General features: G+C 41.3%; 1 long non-coding RNA gene across 1 annotated transcript; it reads left to right on the plus strand.

Moving 5' to 3' along the window:
* Window positions 1-14,819: 14,819 nt before the first annotated feature.
* LOC146439477 (uncharacterized) lies at window positions 14,820-18,633 on the plus strand. The gene is made up of 2 exons (XR_014851257.1): window positions 14,820-14,922; window positions 18,352-18,633. It is a non-coding gene; the product is annotated as an uncharacterized LOC146439477 (long non-coding RNA).
* Window positions 18,634-19,222: the final 589 nt, after the last annotated feature.

The raw sequence follows: 19,222 nt of genomic DNA on the forward strand, positions 1-19,222 counted from the left end.
TGTCTTGAACTCTCTGCAGTTCCCAGATGTGCTCTCACCAGAGTCGTTTTCATGCCACCTATATTAGGCCCTTCTGCTTTCAACTGAGCTGGAAAACCTGAGAGACAACTCTGTGGGCCTTTGGAACCTGTGCTTTCCATTCTGGCAATGGGACAAGGACAAGGGACGGGTGAGTGAGCAAAGGGGTCACTAAAAGCTAACTGGCTTCTGCCTCTTTTGCCTTTTGGTTTATGGTTTATGTTGGATTGGGAGCTGCCTGAGAATCTGCTTGAGCCTGTCTGCCATTCTGGAATCCAGGTGCAGATAGCACCAGGGATTTGCCCTGAATCCTTGCTGGACAGCAGGTGGGCTGCCAACCCAGGGCACAGAGTACAGCATTTAAAACACCAATTATAAACATAGTTCCCACGAAGTTCAGGTCTGAGGTCTTTAAATGGGCTTGAGAAAGGTTTCAAAGCAGCATCCACATGTGCTTAACTGTAGTGAAGATACTTAGTGACTCAGTTCAGGCTCCCATCCATGCATTGAAGCATTTTATTCCAAAGAATAAGCCAGCGCAGGGATTGAAAGGTGAGAGGGATCATTGCTCATTGATGTCTTTCATACTCATGGCAAGATCCAATATCCACGTCAGGATTACTCCAATAACAGCAGTCTATGTGAGAGCTGTTTTCTACCTTTCAGATGACAAACTGGTCTCTGTTATTGAGGGCATAGGATTGCATCCTCAGAAACACTTAATCCTGTGGAAAAGAGTTTGCAGGTTTATCAGGCTCCCAGAGCAAGCTGTCCTTGCTGCATTTGTCCTTCACCGAAGGTCTTAGGGCAGGAGGGCCAGTTTCAAGTGGAACGTTACTGCCATTACAAGACCAAGCCTTAGCCTTCCTTGAATCCGTGAAGATTTTACCTGGAGCTTGTTCTCCAAGCTTTCCTGACTTCTCAGTGTTGGGAGGAGTATTGGATCCCTACTTCATGTCCCTATGGGGCTTTGGGAATGTTTGTAGCAAAGGGACAAATGACTCAGTTTGAAACTTGATGTGGCTTTAAGGGACCCGAACTCCCAAGTAAGTCTCTAGCATATCCCTGGGTTTCTCATGCTCGCTTCTCAGGCTTTGCAATGCAAAAGGAACAATACTTTTCTTGTGGAGACTAAGAATAACTTCCAGGCCAAGTTCCAAGGTCAATCCATCCATCTGACTTTTTCCATCCATATGAATTAACTGTCTTCAGCACAAACTTGAACAGTGCAAATGCATCACTGCTAGAGCATGTTTAGAGAACAGCTTCAGGATCACTGAACACATTGTTACTTGCTCAGAGGCAGGATTCCCAGACATTTCAATGCAATTGCTATTTGGGCTCATTTACCGCAGTGGCTTCCCAGTCTCTCTTTTCTTTCTAGGTTAGTCCTATGACATAGAACAAATATTTATGTTTTACCAGCAGCACAAGGTGTATTTTCCCTGGATTCCCTAGAGTGTTCCTTGCTTATGGCCAGTTGAAGAGGGGTTTGGGAGTCTGACTCGTGTGTTGTCATGGTGACTTTTCTATCCTCCTGGGGTAGGGGTAGGCTTTTACTCTGGGGCACTGTAGTTAATGTCCAGTGGATTTTGCTCCCTTTTTTTTGTCCTTCACATTTACATGGAATTGTTCTTGCTTTCGTCTTTCTAGCCTGCTCCTTCATCTCAGATCCTCTGTCTTGGTTCAAAGGGTCCTTGTGCCAGCAGAATGCACACCTGGTGCAACCTAGGGACAATTCACTGCCAGGGAAACAATGGGCAGTTTGCGTATTCTCATCATCACCAAGGGCTTCCTGCAATGGAAAATACCTCAAGGTTTCTGAGGCTCTCTTCCACAAAAAATTTAACCTGTGGGCAGCTGTAAAATCAACACACCTCTATTTGTTTTGGCCTTGAGCCCACCATAGCTAATATAGTCTTTTTTGGGAAGTGAATTCCTTTGTATTACCCTCTGCTTCCCTATGCTTGGACTGTCTGCTTTGCAGGACCCTGCAAAGTGCTTAGTGCAGTCCCATGGCAAAACTAGTACTTTCCTTTTTAGCAAAGTATTTTCTTCATATGACACTGCTTTTTTGGCTGTGGTTGCCGTTCGTCACACTTAGAGCAAAAGACCTGCTTGGTATTCACACATACTGACTGCTTTTCTTTTGAGAAATGGGCATGGCAATTCTTCTGCCTCTCCTAGGGGCATTCTGAAGAAGCTATGTTAAATTATCCTAGCCCCTGGTCTGTATGATTAGTATATGTGATTATTGCCGGTCACGTAGGTGGATTTATGTAGACAGCCTGGGTAGGATTTAAGATGGACCTTCTGAAAATGGGACAGCTCATTGTTAACAAATGCTTGGTGGCTGCTTTGATCTGACAGCAGGGGCAGACCTTGTGCTTTCCTGGTTTACCAGGAACACCTGTACTGCTTGAGAGCAGGAAAATATCTCTTGGAGGGATCCTGCAGTGGTGGGAGGCATACATGCCATGGGGGAAGAATTCAGACTCCATGCAGAACATGTCACTTGTAATCGTTGCTAATCCAATGAAAGTAGTAAGTAGCTATGGACTCCCGCATAGATTTATTGGTCTGAGGTGATACCAACTGGTGGAGATAAAGCAAAAGACAATATTTACTGGAAATAAATGTTGACATTTATGGAAAACCTAGAGTGTGTGTTCACATCTATTTTGAACGTTTTTGTGAGAGATGCCTCAGAAGTCTCCATTATGGGTATATCTTCCAAGGGGTATTAATCTTTTCTCTTAAACTAATATCCTAAAGGGATAAATTAAATTAAAGGTTCATTTAAAGACTATTTCTTTTCCCTTGGAAGGTGAATAATATTTTTCACTTACACTGCGGCAGTCCGTCATAATGTTTTTATTTGCATGTGTAATACAGTTATCTGGTGCTACTTCAAGCTCTGTATTAATCATTTCTGAAGAGTAAAGAACAATTTGGGATATGGATTTTTACATTAAATTATAAATTAAAACAAGCAAAATCTTGCCCCCATTGATGTTGACATTAAAAATACCATGGATGTCATCCGGGCTGGGGTTTTACCCAATGCTTTTATACTTAAACACTCCCCTAAGTGTTTGCAGAGTCCACATTTTACTGGCCATCTCTGTGCCAGAGGCTCTCCTTGTGTTTAGCCAGCAACTGCACCAATGAAGATCTTAGTCTTCACAGTATAGCAAAAATGCTGACCTGCTTTTCATATTCCAAGAGCAAAACAAGTTAAAGGAGAGAAATCTGGGCTGTCCACACCGTTTGCGTGCAGTGGTTACTCAAGGTCAGTGTTTTCCTGCACAATCAGGCAGGGATAGATTTTTATTTGCCCAGGTCTATCTCACAGCAACAGAGAAAGACCTTATAAACATGGGAAAATGTGACATGATAAAGCTAGCAAGGGAAACTGTCCAGTGTTTTAGAACTAACATATATGCATGCATTTAAGGGATGATATATTATGTAGCTGAGACAAAAATATATTGAAACATACCAGGATTGTGAAGTGAAACACTGGGCTATGGATGGATGCTGTTTCCTGACTAAATAAATATCCTTTGTGGTTGGCTTGGGTTTATTTTATCTATTTTTCACTCTCAGCATTCAGTAGGGGGTTTTGGATTCCTTGGACTCAGCAGAGGATCAGTCATTTTCTCCCTGTGGCATTCTCAGCAGAGCATCTTCATCCTTTGTCTATTCACAGCTGACTGGGTGCACTGCAGTGTTCTTATTCTTTTTGTTTCTTAAAAACTTAGTTGTAGAGAGAAAAATCAAAAGAGAGGGTCAGCTAACTGGGCAGGTCCCTGTAGGGAACTCAAGGACCTAGCTTCTGTTGAAATTGCTTGGAGCTTCATGATGTTAATATTTTCCACCTGATAAGTTAGCCAGACACAAGAGATCATGGTTAGTTTTTACTGAAATGATAAAAGTGTTGTGTTTGGGCTTGTTTGGTTTTGTGTTTTGTTTGTCTTGATACAAATCCTGACCAGAGCCAGAACCAAATGACAGTGTCTGCACCCAGCTTTCTGCCAGCACTAACACAAAATGATAAAATGGCCTGTTTGTTTGTTTGTGTTTTGGTGCCTTTTTTTTTTTTTTGTCCTGGGCATAAATTCCCAGTTCTTGTTTCCTTTTTTCTATATTCTCTGCTTCCCTGGAGTATTGCCACTCTGCTGCAGACTCAAGACCATAACCAGATAAGCTCTTCCCTTTGCACCTGCGTTTACTCGCCTGCATTTAGGATGGAAGCAGTGAAGAGCCCTTCACAAGGGCTCTAAGTGTAGGACAGCAACTGCATCCAAACAGCAAGAGTCTCTGCACGTGAAACAGAGATCATCTTCCCTGTTTCCCATAGCACCTTCCTACCCTGCAAATTAATCCTTGGGAGCCTAAAGATGGGCACTCAAAAAATGAGATACAGACAGTGGCAGTGTGTGACAAATTTAGGTTAGGAGCAATGTTTCACAGCCAGAGCTGGTACTAATTTCTGAGCTCATGAGCAGCAAATACTCATTGACATCAGTGGGAGCACAATGGGGGCTTGCCTTGCCCACCAGTACTATATTATATGACCTTTAACACAAAAGGTCTTGGATGAAATTTATTATTCTACACCGAACACATCAGTTTACAGTGATGTTTAGCTCAAGACAAACCTTGAAGAAGTGATGACCTAGTGGAAATCAGGGGAGGGGGGGAAAAAAAGAATAAATTAAATCTAGGTCATTTTATTTATGATTTTTTAGTCTAAATACCTGTGGATAATTTTGTTCCAATTCCACAGAAAGAATCCCTCTTTGCAGAAGAAATATCACATCTCACAGTTTCCAAAACAAACCATACGCTTGGAAGGTTTTATCATGGAAACTATGTTCATTGTTAAGTAAAGAGAAATCTCCTCTTATTTCACATCATTGAAACAGGTCCTTAGCTGACCTTCTGGAGTTTCCTAGTAGTCAGTTGATGGTGCTAGTCAAGAATATTGCCACTATTGCTGTCTCAAAGTATGTGCCTGTGCTGACATATGTGTGAAACAGCTTCTTCAAACACTGTTCCACTACTTTTTCAGTTTGGGAATTAAAATGGAAAGTGTATTCACTCCTTAATATAGAAAGAAATATGGAAATTATATTTTAAAACATTTAAAGTGGTTAAAAGAACAATCAGCACAAAGTGAGCTTGGTCCATTTTTTAAAAGCAGCCCCCCAACAGCAGGCAAATTACAGGCCATCAGACTCAGATCCAGTCTCCCTTCTCATTTTGATGAGATTTTGTGGCTCTTTCATTCATTTATGGCATTGCATCAAATTATGCTTAGAGACAGTTAGAAATGAACACAATAAATGCTGCTTGTTTAAAAATATTTTGCATAATGCAATGACTTTTAATTTTGGGTAATGTAAAAGATTGATAATGCAGTCTAGAAAGCAAATAAAATGCTGACATATCCTCTGCAAGCTTTTCTTCTGGAGATAAATATCTCTGCTGCCACTGATATGTGCATCTTTGTCCAGCTTTGTCTGGCTGTGTGCTGCCATAAAGAGCCATCATTTTATTCTTTGGACAGATAAAAGTTCTGAAATGGATAGGCCAGCAATTTGTTGTAGGGACCTGATAGAGATTTCCAAATATTATGTGGACATATAAGAGCAGAGAGATAATGTGATGATCAAAATCAACATGTATAAGAGTACTTACCATGCAGTATTTTGGTGGGTTTTTTCCCAGCCTGAAACTAGCTAACCCTTCAGACATGTATATTGGTAATAACTAAGATATGCTTTCATAACTGCAAATGGCAACCCTGCAAGGATTGTACTGCACTTTGGCAAATGACGTTTTCTCCAAAACCAGTTATTCAGAAAGCTCATTAATTAATTAACTTGTGCTTCCAGGAACAAACAGCGCTTCAATTATTAGTTTCCCTTGTCTTTTTGGTGTTCTGTTTAGAAGCCTGTTTTTTGTGAAATTCTTCCTTCTAACTCTATTTGGTGAGAGACCCAGCTAGGTGGGTTGGAATGCTGGCGATCAACTTTCATAGAGGTTGGGTGATCACCATCCAAGCACTGTTGGTGAAGAAATGCTGCAGTATATTGAGGTCAAGCAGTGACCTGGAATAAGCTGAAAGTGTTGATGTGCCATGGGAAGAGGCCAAAGAGCATGTCAGTGTTTAAAAGCAAGTGTTGCTTGTGGTAGCTCATAAATATTATACTCATCATCTTTCCCCCTCCCAATAGACCTAGATGCTAGGCAGGTTTGACTCCGTTTTAAATCTGCTATGTCTATGACTGAAATAATAATATTTATGCAGGGTAGTTTTTCAAGAAGCTTAGTGAATGTGAAAACAAGTTCCTGGGTTTTCCCCTTTCATGGAAGAAAGCTGAAGGTCAGATTTACAACATTTCAAGCTACATTCTGTGCTCATTTACACAGCTGTAATCTTGAGTTATGCCACTGAGGACAAGCAATTGCTGCAGACTTACAGGATATAACTGACAGCAGAATTTAGCTTGGGGTTGCCAAAGCTTGACGGAAAAGGAGCTGCGAGGGTGGAATTTGGTGCTCGTGAAGTAGCTTGTATATATTCAAGGAATGCATGAGCCCAAAGATTTATTAGTACTGTTTCAGAGCATTATTGAAATTAGGCTTAATTATCTGTGTAATTTGCTGGAACCAGCACTTTAGCATTTTTGATCAAGTATATGCCATTAATTTTAAAAAGAGATATATCAGGCTGCTCTCAAAAAGCGAAATAAAAAAATTTAAAAAGGAAGCCCATCATTTCTAAATGGTGTGTTTCAAAAGTTTCAAAGGCTGTTGTTGGTTGAGTCCTTCTCCCCTCTTTGCAAACAAACAGTCCATTTGCAGTCTAATCGTATGGAAAAAAGTTCATGTCACCCCTGAAGGTTATTCCAGCAAGCAGGGAAAAGAATTCTCTCCTTGGTTCCAGGCTTGCCTAGCTCTGCCATTCCTCTCCCTCCTGTCCTTGCTCCAGTCCCATTATGACACTTGGAAATGGTGCTCGCTGCGCTTGGAGGAAGGAGCAGAAGTCGAAGCTGTGAGCAATAACCAACCAGCTCCTTTGCAATGGAGAAAGTGCAATGCCCCTGTTCAGACATGTGCCCCGTGCTCTCTGTGCAGACATGCTCCACAGGTTCAAAGGTGTCATCTCCATGTGTAAGCCACTCTTTCTGCAGTGGCTCCTTGCCAGCCTCCTGGTGCACTTGGTCACCTGAGCTCCCAGCAAAGAGGAATATTCCTGTGCTGAAAACAGCAGCCATGCCAGGGTGCAGTGCACCTTGCTTTTCTGCTGGTTTCTTTGGAAACTTTGGGGAAGATCCTTTGCTACTCTCTTTGTCATGTATCTAATAGCAATAATGATGCTTCCCTCTTTCTGAAAGTGTGCTTTGAGGATACAAACATTATTGTGTATGAAGTTTGAGGCTTATATGAGCACTAAAGTTGAAGGCAAGAGGAATGGCAACACAGCCAGGTTATTAGCTGTCATTTTGCCAAACCTCTGCCCAAAGAAGCCTTTGGGTAGGACAGCTGCTGAGTGGTGGTTTTTTTGTGGTCAACACTTCTCTAGTTAAGATTCTCACTTCCTTTTTTTTCCTTTGTATCTTCTCAACCCCTGTCTCCATGTAGGTCTCTGGCAGCACTGACATGGTCAGCATGTCATTTTGGGAGGTAAGCAGTAAAAATGAAGGGGAGGATGCTGTTACTGAAATGTTCTGCATACTGGCTCAAATGGTGGAGAAGCATCAGCTCAGACTTTCTCAGTAAATGATTAACTTTTGTTTGCACAGAGGAGAGAGCCACAGTAAGAATGCAATTAATTACACTGGCAGCCCAGCCAGGCCAGCAGTCAGCAGTGCTCTCACTTGCAGCTCCTGGCTCTGCAGGTCTGATTTGAGAGTAACTAATTAAACGCAGGTGCAGGCTAGCAGACTTGTTGAATTAATGCACAGTGTCTTCTTTTCTGTGTTCCCAGGCATTTGTAGCTCACAAAAATAGAACAGGCACTAGGTGCTACAAATAATAATAGAGTCCTGATGATGGAGGTAATTAATCCTTTATTATTGTGGTGTGATAGGCTGCTGCTAGGACTGTCATTCAAGTACTTCTTATGCAAAAACATGTCTCAGAGGTGAAAGAACATGGAGTAGGAGAAAGACAGAAGAACATTCTAATGGACTTTCTTGTGTTATGGGCACAGATACATCTTCAGTGTTTTGGCAAGACTGTCAGGACCTGGTAGTCAAAACTCAAGACCAGAAAATCACTGCACTATATTCTGGGTTCTGCCTTTGACTTACCGGAGCACTTTTAGCTGGCAGCAGCTTAAAATAAAAATTCAGTTTCATTCAAGGTATGCACAGCTGTGAAAGAGAAATGCAAGACCAAAATTGTAGCTCACTGTGGCCTTTCTTTTTTGTTGCTTCCTGAGCATCCTCAGTTGACCATTGTCATTAACAGGCTCCTGACTCCAGTGGACCTTAGGTGAATCCCAGTGTTGTTCTTCGTGATGGTGCAGGAGTGATTGTCTTGCATTCAGGGAGACTGGATTTGAGTGGAGGTAATGCAGATGTCTAGGGAGCAGCAAAAACAGTAAATACTGTTTAGGGTTATTTATTTCCAAATACTGTTTCCTCTACTGGTTCCAATCAAACTCCAGGACTCAAATATCTATTCCAGCTAAAATTAAGGGTATAGTGGGAAAACATTGTCAGCCTTCTCTCTGCTGTCATTTACTTCCCTGCAATACCCCTTCTTTCCAGACTCAGGAATTTTGAAATTTTATGAGGTATCAAGGAGGAAACAACCTTCTGTGGTAGTAACCCCAAGGAGTGACAAACATTAAGATACTTCAGGCTCAACATAAGGAAAAAGCCCAAAACATAATGTATGTGTTCACTTTAAAGACAAGGAGTGATTTCATGCTCTTCTCGTTACTTCATGATGAAAATGGTCCAACGCTATTAGGAATGTTTATAGTGGGAAGATAATGCCAAGTCTAATAAATGATCGGATAGGACAGACCATGTTTTATTCAGTGTGGGAACCAAACACTGCCATATTGTACAGATTTGCTGGTCTGGAAGAATTGTTCTTGCCTTACAGAATGCAACTCAAAAGCTGAATGCATGAATATGACAGTTTTCTCTATATTAATGCAGAGATTTTTAAGATAGAAACATTGCTTGGAAAGTTTTCTAAGGGATTCTGATCAACTTACGTAAGTCCAGGAAATCAGCAATAATTCATTACACTGCCATATTTTCCAGTGGCTTTTGTTTTCTTTGCATCACAATTCTTATCCCATTAGAGACAGATATTGTTCAACTATTTGGATGAAGGTTAGAATTCTACTACACATTTTAATGCTAACTCCATGGTAGGAAAATAGCTGAGAGCAGTTCTTAGAGCAAGGATAGTTTCTGATTATTTCCTTCCTCTTTGCTACTTACCTGTGGCCCTGTGGTAAATTTACATGGTGGAGTGTTTGCCCTCGCAGGGCACATAAAAGGTCTGAAAAAATGCTTTTCTACTGCCATGTGTATTTTACAACAGCAAGAAACATTGCTGACCTTCTCCTGGCTGTGGGTCCAGATGGGACAGAGCTGGGGAGGATGAGACCCTAAATTACTGCTCAGCTCATAGAAAATTTAGTTGCAGAGCATGTGTGGGTGTGGGTGTGGGTGTGGGTGTGGGTGTGGGTGTGGGTGTGGGTGTGGGTGTGGGTGTGGGTGTGGGTGTGTGCATAACCATGTGTTGTGCCTGCAACAAGCATGATTTTTTGTTTTCTGAACTCCATGCCTCTGAAATTTCCAGGAAGCTACTCTTTGTTGCTGACAGTTGCTATAGGGGTGATGGCAGCAGTGAGGTGTTTTTTGTTCATGTCTTCTTGTCTTCATTAATTTCCAGTGTGTCATTTCAGCTGAAAATATGCAATTGCTGTTAATGTGTTCAAAAGCATGATGTTGGCTAGGTGGTTATTTATGTCACAGTAAATATTTGATGAGGAGGTGTGTTATTTTTAGCCACAATCACAACATATTATTGAAATTTATAGGCCTGAAATAGGTCATCTAGCACATGATTGTTTGTTACCTTTACAGTTTCCTGGGGGTTTTTTCCATCTTCCTTCACAATCTGAACTGAAAAGGTGGTGATTCAGAGAGCGTTGGTATAAATTGTTGCACATTAGCTGCATGGTGGGGGCAAACATCAAGCCTCAAATTGCAGGACCCATGCTGATGGGGCATGCTGAAGCCACTGAAGCAATAAAACCAAAAAGGCTGTGCAAATACGTGAATGTACAAACGGATCTCAAAGCTGTGATTTTCATATTCCAGCAATCACTGCCGTAGGAGTGCATGACTGACAGCACAAAGGACTTAGATTTACTGTAGAGAGATGTAAATTGATAAGCCAGTAGACAGCCATCATTCTTCCTTTATTCTCTCTCTGTATCCCATGTCTTTCTCTGCTGGCATAATCAAAGCTGACACTGTGCATTCTATACCAAGTTATATTTTCCGTAATTATAAGACAGTACATGAGATCTGAAGTTGTTATTCAGGAAATGGCACAAAGCTCACTGAAATACAGGTTTTCAGATTGATCCTCTGATAATATTGTTTTTCACATAGATTCTGGTTACTCAGACTCTACATCTACGTCTTTAAGCTGTCTGGGTGCTTTAAGAAGGGATAAGTACAGAAGAAAAAAAAGAGGGAGCTTTTCCTTTTGTGCAGAAGAAAATATACAAAATGTGAGATACTGGCTTTCTTTCTCCTTACCAGCAACTGAATCTGAAGCATTTTGCCACACTATTTCTAAAACTGTTTGTAGGGACCTGACCTGGGGGGAAGAATTACAAGAATTCAGGAAACCAAAATAGACAGATCACCCACAAAGACCTAGATGAGCAACCAGCCTACCCCTTAGCTGACTGACTGGTGCAGCACACCTCCCGTGACTTGAGGCCGAAGGGTCCTTTCCCACTGATTCATCTCATTAGGCTCAGCTGCCTCTGACTTGAATTGGAATGGTTTTAGATCTAAGAAGAACAGACTATGAGATATAATGGAGTTGTAATACAGATGCATTTGGAAATCTCATTTTTCCTCAGGTCAGAAAAAGTGTGGTAAAATCTGAACGCTAATATTGCAGCCCTTTGACCTCAAATGAATACAGTGAAAATTCAAATCCCATCTGTGAATGTGTGAATGTGCGACTTGAAAGAAGGCAAATGAATGAAGCCTTCCATGCTCAGGAGCTCCAGCAGAGGGGTGCTGCAGATCACCTGGGGAAAATCCCAGTGCTGTGAGTAATTTTCCATATACTTTCATTTTTAAATTCTCTGGTATTTTTATTGAATTAATAAAAATAGCAAAGAGACAGAAAAGTGATATTTGGATTTTTTACTTAAGACATATTAACTTGAAACAAGTAGGACAAATTGGTAAAGAAAAGATTATTGCTTTTCATCGAAACACTGTTGTCTTTCAGTGTTAAACTACCTCAGACTGTTTTTGGACTTCCAGAAACAACTGAGAAATCTATAGCTATACATCATGGATGTTTATGTGCAGGTCTTGTCTGCTCACTGGAGTCCAGACTCACGATATCTCAAATCTTGCTTTGCCTTACCAACTTACATGCACCAATCATCATAAGGTGGAAAGCAAGGTCTTTCTTGCCCTTTCATCTTTAATACAGGGAACCTCTTACATCCAGTAACTCCTCTGCTTAAAGACAGTTAAGAGGTAGTTTCAAAAAGGCAGAATTTATTTTTATTTTTTCTTTGAGCAATTAAGTCAGGTGCCAGAATTGGGAGCCTTTTTATGTTAAATTGCTGCTGTAGTTGATGGAGAAAGAAAGATACTGCTGATGGGAGATGTAGATCTTAGGTGCCCTTTGGAAGCACCTGGTTCTTGATGCAGATGGTACCTGATTTCATCATCTCAATTTTAAATGCTGCTGGGAGCTTGCTGGGGACTTGGAAAAGCATTGCTGATCATGCACTCTTGTCAAAAGGTAGTTCCTTGTCTTATGGCAACCCAGGGAATTACAAAAGAACGAAACAAGTCCAAACATTTTTTGCTGTAACTAGTGAATAAAGCAGCATGTTGAACTGCTAATAACTTAAGTGAGAGTGGTTGTCTGAAATACTCCTAAAGATCAACCCCTGGTGACTCCCATCAGTTCAACTACTGTTTAAACCTTTCATTAGCATGTATTGATTGATGCATTATTGCTCCTGTCAGTGTAGGACTTTTCACCAGAAACCTTTTGAGGGGATTATAGGGAATATATTAGAAAGGAATTGGAATTTCTCTGTAATTCACGCAGTGGATACAGAGCTCTGTAAGGACTGCTCAACTGGGCACCACCAAATGATTTTGAATAGGTCACTGAAAAGCTCCTTGGAATAGCTATGCCAACTAGTTATGAGCACAGATTAGTTTCAAACACAGAAAGGAAAATGCAAACTCATTACTAATTTCCTAGGCCATCCAATTCACAGAACATTCAAGCAAAAATATTTTTATTGGACTATTTTCTTAAAAGGGTCACGATTTCTTCAAGGTAATTCTTAAAGTAAGGGTTTACTTCTCACTTTTTCATGTCAGAGTCTCTGGCAGGAATAGGCCTTTGGGAGCATCTTAGGAGTGAAGGTGTAAGAAACCAGAATGTGTGCTGCATGTTTGTTGCTGCATATTCCTTCAGAATTTGCTTTTAAAATGCATGTTGGTTACAAAATAAACCTGAATGAGCCATTATACTCTGGTGTGTAATTATGTATTTAGGACACATACTACACACAGCTTTAAAAGAAATCTGTATGGAAACAAATTGCATTACATTTGCAAATAGCTGAAGGTAGTTGAACAGCAACACCTCAAGCCTTTCAAAATACTGAAGTCATTTACACCATTTTCTGAAGTAATAATCTCTCCAGCGTCAGATTCCAGTTTCAATGCCTTTGCTGCAGAGGAGCTGTAGAGGTCTCAATATAGCATAAGAGACTTGGGCTTGACTGTCTAACAGCCTTGATGTAGATTTAGTGTTTCTGATCAGTGGAGCTGATGTGCCAGCTCCAAGCAGGACTGCTGGCCTTCGGGAGTGCTACTTGGTCCTAACAACCTGCACTGGGAGTGAAGACATGTGCCAAGGAGAGAGGCACCCCCAGGGGCAAGGGTGAAACCCAACATGCTGTCTGTCCAAAGATTAGCAAGGAGCAGAGTTTAAGTCTTAGTTGAACAGTTCTGTGATTTACTGGAGTGATGGATTTACTTATATGGCCAGCCTAGAGGATGGAGATGTCTCTGGCTTCTTATTTCAGGGTTTCAAACTGCCACTAGAGCAAGACAGTGCATCTCCCCAGCTTTGACAGTGTTGTACCACTTATTTTTCCTCTTTAACTGGTACTTGGCAAAGTACCTGCCTCTCAGGGGGCCAATCCTTGGAAATAGCTGTGTGTAACAGAAATGGCAGCAGGCACCCGTAAGGAAGCTGTGTGCCTGCCTGGGTCGATGATATGGAACAACATCAACTATGCTTCCCTGCCTTGAGACAGCAGTTCCTGCATTAAATCTACAAAATGCCTTTCTGTGCACAGTGCAGTTGGAAATGTTAAGAGTCATGCTTATTAGCACTGGCACATATAAAGCAGAGCTGCAGTAAATGAGTTAAGTGTCCTGAGGATTTGAGGAAGGGGTGTTGTTTTTCCTTTTCTGGAGCTGAGCACTCGAGAGACTTTCATTAAACCTGGGACTTGGCAGATCCTCATGCTGATTCTGCCACTTATTTGTTGTTTGGCCTCAGGCTAGTCACTTAACCTCTTGCCGCCCTAATTTCCCCATCTGGAAAATTATATTTACTTACCTCTCCTGGGGATTGCACAGGGCTTAATGAATGCCTGTAAGGGATTTGAAGATCCTCAGATGATACAGGACTGCAAAAGATTCACTGCATGTGCAAGGAGGAGGGGATGTGCGCCCAGGCGGGAGAGCCTGCCTGTGCTCCTGGCCTGGAACCAAGTCCAAAAATCTAATCAGCAGGGGAGGATCGTACTCTCTGTTTTAGATTAAATCCTCTTCCTTGTGGCCTTTTCAGATTTGGTGGTAGAAAAAGGAGGCAAGTGACTGAATGGGGAGGAGGGCAGCTGAGGTTAACTGCTTTCTCCTGTTGGTCCCCTGGATCTTTTTGTCAGTGCAATAACAGCTGGATCTCCCAGGAAGGTAATGATCTTCCTGGATACTCCATCTTGCTGCAGGCTACTAGAGAAGCCAGGCAGCCCCGTTGCTGCCCATTTCTTCAGCAGGAAAAAATGAACCTCTGACCAAAAAAAAAAGTTCCTCCATATAATTAAGCAGCATTAGAATGAGGCCTGTGCCTTTGCTGATGAACTTCAGTGAAAGCAGATGGTCACAATGGTATTAAAAACTAAAGACTTCAGTCAAGCTTTTAATTGAAAACAATTGGACCCTGCTGGATGGTAATTAGCTTGGCTGCTTGCAAATAATATCACAGCGCTGCTACCTATGAAGGAAGAATGGAGACTGAGTTAATAAGAACTGCTTGATCTGCATACAATAAACAAGGAGCATCCAAAACTATTTTCTCTGGTAGTTTCTCCCCTGCAAGAGGCTTTCAAGTGGTTAGCGGTGAGAAAAGGAACACGGAGTGGAGGAAATTGAAACGTGTGAAACGTTTGCTGGGTTTACAAAATAACTTGAAGAGCTCATCTTCCCCCATCTCCCTCCTTTTTTTTAACAGCTGAAATTCCAGATGCATCTGAGGAAAACAGCGAAATATAATAAAGTGGAAACACTCCAGATTATCCAACATTCCTTCTCTTCTGAATGGCAACAGTAATGACAGGTTGTGTTTATCTTTTTTATTCGCTTTCTTTTTCCCTTACCTGATGGACTGGAAGGCTGGGGCCTTCTAAACACCCAGAGTGTTTTTCACCGCGTTCTTAATTGGATTTTAATGATCATTAACTTAATATGCCTCAATCTCTAACAAAGCAAATGTAGTATGTGGCATATTTTCCCTGACAATTTTCTCATTCCTGTGTCTTGTGCTGGGATCAGATAAGGCTAAGAGAGCTAGACCACCTAAAAGGGTCCTAAGTCCTGGTATGCCATGTATTTGTTGACACAACATGACATTAATATTGCCTCGCAGTGGCTTTCCTGCTGTGGAAAAGGACTTGTATTGCTGTGGATGTATGGGTGGAAAAAAACAGTCCTAATGTTTTCTCTTTTAAACACAGGTCCTAGATGTGTTCAGAACAAACCAAATCTTGTCACCTTCCATATAAACACTATTTTTCATGTGGCAGCTCTCTTGGGCATCGCTTTTTCTTCCCTTATGAGCAGGCAAGATGCCTTGCTGCCCCAGTAGACCTCAGAGAGCAACAGCTACTGCAATTTTGCAAAATTAATGAGTAGCTGTGAACTGCTAGTAAAAGTGATGCAATGATTTTCCATAACATATCATTTTAGAAGCAGTGACTTGAACTGCTCTTTCTTTTCCTATCCAAATATTTGTCTTTTCAAGGCACCAGCCAAGAGTTTGTCTTGTCTTGTCTGGCAGTATGATGAAATGAACTTTTCCAGTGTGTTTCATCTGGATTTGATGATTTTATGCCTGGTATTCAACTTTCATTCACTTAATGCGCCATGATTAACACAGAGAGTGAGGTCCTGAACTCGCGAAAGTCAGTAGACATTTTCACGCTGTCTTTGCTAGGATTTTACTTATTTTTATGTAATCAAAATATGCTTAAAGCTTTATTCCTGTAATATCTCTGAAACTGCTTGCTGACACAGTCACATGGCATAAGAGTGTTCCATAGAATCATTAAAACTGATGGTTTGAGTTCCTGTTCTGCCGTCTAAATTGAGGTATTCTCATTCGTGCTTAGGACTTACCCTTGGCCTTTCTGCTGCCACTGGACCCCCGGAGAGCAGGTCTGTGGTTGATGGGGCTGATGTCCCGCTCTGTCTCCTGGCTCTTTTGTTCAAGCTGCTGGCAGGGTCTGAGCAGAACTTTGCTCGCAGTCTTTCCAACCCCTCCTTTATCAAAGAACTTGGGACAAATTTGAAACTAGGAAAGGCCACTTTTCAAAAGTGTCTTATGCTAGTGGCTGTGGTGATTTTATCAATTTTATCAATTTTATATTATTATATCAAATAATAATTTTATATAATTTTATATACTTTTAACTCTACAGAGTATGATCTCATTGTAATTACTGCTTGCAGCTTTAAGGGAGCTGGTGTGGAGCATACCGTTTTAAAGGTATAAGCTCTATTGATCCAAAGTATTCTGAGCGATAAACAGCTGCTCAGGTTGATTAAAGCTGAAGGGAAGCCGAAGCATTTAATCAATCTCCAAAGCTGCTCCAAGTATATTACAAAGCAATTGTGATTATTGCTATTATATGACAAGCTATATCATAATAAAGAAAGAAGGATCATTTTTCTCGGAAGCGTTTAGAGGTGTTGTGGTGCTTCTTCTCAGCCTGCCTCATGCTGTCACCTCTGAAGCTTGGCTAAGTGACAGAGCATGCCAGCTCAGGCAGACTAATCTTGAAGAGAAAATACAAGAGCAGGGCCTTTCAGCTCCCCTGAGTCTTCTCTTCTCTGTGTCTATCTGTGGCCGACAGCAAGTGCTTGGGGAAGAAAAAGAAGAAAGAAGGCAAGTGTACAGTAATGGTGGCCACATTGTAAGCCACTCTGATCCTTGCATCCTGCATATCTTGGGGTACTCTGGGCAGTGGGATATGTTTGTGCCTGTCCAAAAGTCCTGAAGGCACCTTTCTATTATTACTTTTTTTAATCGCTTCTTGAGCCTTTCTTTGGGCAGCCGTGGGCTTCACACCATGCCATGCTGGTGCATTGCACAGTGCTCTCACATGGTTTTATAAAATCATACTTTTTTGTTCTTGTTTTTCAACTTTCAGCTCAATGTTTTCTTTTAGTGCCTTCTTACTCTTGTGTTAAGAAAAGCAATGGATAATAGTTATTTGTTAACCTTTTCTGTTTCATAAACACAGAGATATCTGCCTTTACCTGCTGTCTTGTCTCCTTCTTTTGCAAGGCTTATTTAGTCTCCCTTTTTCAGAAGGTGACCCATTCCTCTGACCATCCCTTTCATGTCTGCATCTACCGCCTTTCTCATTTTGCTGCATGCTCTTTGAAAGGGAACCAGAATTTCATATATTACTTTAAAATGTGGGCTTTTCTAAGTTTATTATTTCTTCCTTTTTCAGGTATTCAATGATCTGTACTTATTTTATAAAACATAAATACATCATGCAATATTGAAGACATGTATAAGAGAGATTTCTGAAAACTAAGGTGCTTCATGGAATAATCTTAGGTTTAAAATTCATTTTATGTTGCACTTCAAATGTAAAAATGGGTACTCTGAACAGAATAGGAATTTTCCCTGTAGAAAATATAAATTAAAAACAAATTAATTGATAAATTTATTAAACAAATATTAATAAATAAATATAAAAAAGAATAGATAATTTTATTAAACCTTGCCCTTGCTGTGATTGCCACAACCAAATTATAGTACTTTAGCCTTCTCTTTTGAAACTTTGAAACATTTGAAGCCTTGCATGATCTTCATGTAAAACCTTATGCATGGCCCTAGTGTGCTGGAGGCTGAGCCTGCTGCAGTTATCTTTGCTGCATGAGAATCCTATTGCAACAACTGCTAAATAATCTTTATAGTGGTTTCACATGAGAGTCACAAGTCATCTGGGAAACTTCTCCTGAGTTTCACTTTATTATGGTATGAGAGTCTTGTGAGTCTTGTCAATGTAGGTTTTTAAGTGAGAGTTTAGACCAGTAAATAAAATTTTAATTGGGAAATCTTGACATCCTCTGTGGATGGAATGCCTGCCCTGTGAGAGGAAGTGGTGGGTCCTGGGCCTGTTCAGCTGGGGGAAGAGAGAGCTACAGGGAAGCCTAACAATAATTGAAGTCCTTGACTTAGCTTGGCTAGGGCTAATGTCACGATAATGAATGGGTTGGACAACTAAAATTACAGACCTAGATACCAGAGATTTCCCATTGGAAAGTGGACCATAGCAGTCTACTGGCAATAGCATTCCTTTCCTTAGGATGCAATTTAAGGAGCATTTCCTTTGCACTCCTGTGTTAATTTAGTGGTGCCAGAAAAGGCCTGGTACAGCCACATTGCAAATCATCAAGGAAAGCAGTTTGGGTTAAAAGTACTGCTTTTTTTGTCTGTTTTAACCAGCTTTTAAATTGATTCCTCCCACAGCTCCATGAAAATTTGTCTTGGTGCCTCTGAGGCACAGTGCAACATAGGAACAGCCATCCTGGGTGTGCTTCACCTGGTACTGGGTTTGAAAGAGGCATTTTTCAGATTGTGGCTTTAAAGTTAGTTTTTAAGAGCCCCCTGGAAATATCTCCCAATTCCATGGCTCCATGGATTGCCAGCTGGAGATGACCATTTGTGAAACTGGACTTCAAGCCAAGTCTGTGGCAAAAATAGACTGTAAAAAAACAATGAATCACAATTAAACACTGCTGCACAATACTGCATTTATGCTGTTCTTCCATTTTTTGGGTTGCAATCTAACCATCTGTTCATTGGCCCCATCACACATTGCTATGGGGCACTGGGATTCACTGTAAGCCTACAGGATGATTGGAGTCTCCTGGGCCATTCAGGATGGGGCTTTGCAGCTTTTCAGGTGCTGCTGCTGTTTCCATCAAGGGCACTGAGACTGGCTATCCCAGCTGCCATCCTGCCATCCTCTGTCTGACTGCCTCAGCCTTGCTGCTAATCCATAATCAGAGATTGAGTCTGAGCAGAAGGATGTGAGGGCACCACCTGCCTCCAAACAATTTGTTTGTGCCAAGGAGGACAAGAGTTTTAGGTGTTGTGACTGTCAGTTAACCTCACCTGGAAATAAAATGTGATGCTTTGCATGGAGTGGGATTGATCCTGCACCCCAGCACTCAGTCTTGGCATTGCTTCCAAGGGGGTCAGAATAATTCCTGGCCAAGATGAGACCCGTTCCTGTTTATGTCCCTTTCTAAAACTTTCTGAAACTAGTCTCTCTTTTCTCCACTACATGTATTTTCACATTTGTGCTAATGGAAGCACCAGATTGTTCCGGGGGATC

This window comes from Lichenostomus cassidix, chromosome 3, assembly GCF_008360975.1.
Source record: "Lichenostomus cassidix isolate B80296 chromosome 3, HeHo_3.0, whole genome shotgun sequence".
In the NCBI taxonomy this organism is placed as follows: domain Eukaryota; kingdom Metazoa; phylum Chordata; class Aves; order Passeriformes; family Meliphagidae; genus Lichenostomus; species Lichenostomus cassidix.